Source organism: Octopus sinensis, linkage group LG4 (assembly GCF_006345805.1).
Source record: "Octopus sinensis linkage group LG4, ASM634580v1, whole genome shotgun sequence".
Classification (NCBI taxonomy): domain Eukaryota; kingdom Metazoa; phylum Mollusca; class Cephalopoda; order Octopoda; family Octopodidae; genus Octopus; species Octopus sinensis.
Window position 1 is genome coordinate 137,807,492 of NC_043000.1, and position 2,991 is coordinate 137,810,482.

Consider the following 2,991-nt stretch of genomic DNA (forward strand, 5'->3'; position numbering starts at 1 on the left):
CCGCCGAGGTCGACTTTGCGTACCCCCTCCTCCACGAGATTGATAAAATAAGTAGCAATTAAATACGAAATTGCTTGCGATTAAACGAAGTTGAGGTAGTATTTGCTCTCCGACCTTGTAAACCCCTTCACGATTTACAACTACCCATACAGACCCATAGGTTGGTATATTGTCACCTGAGTGATGCAAAGGCGTTATCTTTCAGGAGTAGTAGTGTATCACCAAAACATGGCAGATGCAGTGACACATTGTCACAGCAGATGCGCACATGCTGCTGCAGTAGCTGCTGCCACTACTACTACTACTACTACTACTACTACTTTTTCCTCTTATATTTTACTTATTTCAGTCATTTGACTGCGTCAATGCTGGAGCACCACCTTTTAGTCGAGCAAATCGCCCCCAGGACTTATTCTTTGGAAGCCTAGTACTTATTCAATCGGTCTGTTTTGCCGAACCGCTAAGTCACGGGGTCTTAAACACACCATCATCGGTTGGCAAGCGATGTCGGGGGGATAAACACAGACACACAAACATACACACACACATATATATATATACATATACATATATATGAAGGGCTTCTTTCAGTTTCCGTCTACCAAATCACTCACAAGGCTTTGGTCGGCCCGAGGCTATAGTAGATGACACTTTGCCCAAGGTCTCATGCAGTGGGACTGAACACGGATCCATGTTGCTGGTAAGCAAGCTACTTAACACACAGCCACTCCCGCACCTAGACCTCATTATCATAGTTTTAAAAAAACATGTTCGGTCGGGTAAAATAATTTTGCACGCTTGAAAAAACGACAGGCATCTTGAATGAGAAACAACCGATTACATCTATAATCGCACCCAGACTGTTTCTTTCTTACTCGTATACACTCATGTACTAGCTACGGCGGTACATATTCTAAAATTGGAACGATACAGAGAAGATTAGCGTGGCCTCTGCGCAAGGATGACGCGCAAATTCGTGAAGCGTTCCATATTTCTAAAGGCGGTGAGCTGGCAGAAACGTCAGCACGCCGGGCGAAATGCCTAGCTGTATTTCGTCTGTCGTTACGTTCTGAGTTCAAATTCCGCCTAGGTCGACTTTGCCTTTCATCCTTTCGGGGTCGATAAATTAAGCACCAGTTACGCACTGGGGTCGATGTAATCGACTTAATCCCTTTGTCTGTCCTTGTTTGTCCCTTCTATGTTTAGCCCCTTGTGGGTAGTAAAGAAATAGGTATACACTCATGCGCGCGCGCGTGTATGCGTGTGTGCGTGTGTGCGTGTGTGCACAGATGGAGGAAAGAAAAACGAGGAGGAGAAGGGTTATTCATTCTGGGAAATTTTCAAAGGCCAAGTAATATATCTAAATTACTGTTAACTTTAATCAAAATCGACGATATTGCGTGAGAAGGTAAAATAATATTGTGTAAAGTAATTTAAATGAAATAATATTGTTTACATAATGAAGAATCATTCAGTTTACTGTTAGAAGATGTGTGGAGGCGCAACGGCCCAGTGGTTAGGGCAGCGGACTCGCGGTCATAGGATCGCGGTTTCGATTCCCAGACCGGGCGTTGTGAGTGTTTATTGAGCGAAAACACCTAAAAGATCCACGAGGCTCCGGTAGAGGATGGTGGTGATCCCTGCCGTACTCTTTCACCACAACTTTCTCTCACTCTTACTTCCTGTTTCTGTTGTACCTGTATTTCAAAGGGCCGGCCTTGTCACTCTCTGTGTCACGCTGAATATCCCCGAGAACTACGTTAAAGGTGTACGTGTCTGTGGAGTGCTCAGCCACTTACACGTTAATTTCACGAGCAGGCTGTTCCGTTGATTCGGATCAACCGGAACCTTCATCGTCGTTACCGACGGAGTGCTTCCATCATCATCAGAAGATGTGTAAATATTAAAGTCAGTCCGTCTATTTGTCTGTCTGGAAAAGAATGAAGAGACGAGACGTACATAACAAAGCTAAATGATCTTAGTTGTTATCCTATTTATATTAATGACAAAAGGAGCTATTGCCTCACCACGCGCACATACACATATACACAAATACACACACGCGCACACACCCACCAACAAACACACGCACAAACACACACACACACACATATATACTCTTCTACTCTTTTACTCTTTTACTTGTTTCAGTCATTTGACTGCGGCCATGCTGGAGCACCGCCTTTAATCGAGCAACTCGACCCCGGGACTTATTCTTTGTAAGCCCAGTACTTATTCTATCGGTCTCTTTTGCCGAACCGCTAAGTGACGGGAACATAAACACACCAGCATCGGTTGTCAAGCAATGCTAGGGGGACAAACACAAACATACACGCGCACACACATATACATATATATACATATATACGACGGGCTTCTTTCAGTTTCCGTCTAGCAAATCCACTCACAAGGCTTTGGTCAGCCCGAGGCTAATATATAAATATATTTTGGAACATTCTTTAAAAAACCTATCATATGAAAGAAACAGGAACATTTCCAACCTACTTCTTCCTTAGCCGTATTCCAAGGATTGCTTCTTTGTAAAGGATCAACAACAGCGGTCAACATATTAAGTGGACAGTTCTAAATTTACTCCTTGTGCGAATATCAAGAAATATTTGTTTTATACTCTTTTACTCTCTTTTACTTTTGTACTTGTTTCAGTCATTTGACTGTGGCCATGCTGGAGCACCGCTTTTAGTCGAGCAAATCGACCCCCAACACTTATTCTTTGGAAGCCTAGGACTTATTCTAGCGGTCACTTTTGCCGAACCGCTAAGTTACGGGGACGTAAACAAACAAGCATCGGTTTCAAGCGATGTTGGGGGACAAACACAGACACACAAACATATACACACACACGTACATACATGCAAACATGCATGCATACTTACACACACACACACACACACACACACACACACACACACACATATATATATATATATATATGCATATATACGACGGGCTTCTTTCAGTTTCCGGTTACCA

General features: G+C 43.3%; 1 non-coding gene across 1 annotated transcript; it reads left to right on the plus strand.

Annotated features, from left to right (window-relative positions):
• The first annotated feature begins 889 nt into the window (after window positions 1–889).
• On the plus strand, window positions 890–996 carry LOC115211338. The gene has a single exon (XR_003881607.1). It is a non-coding gene; the product is annotated as a U6 spliceosomal RNA (small nuclear RNA).
• The last annotated feature ends 1,995 nt before the right edge of the window (window positions 997–2,991 follow it).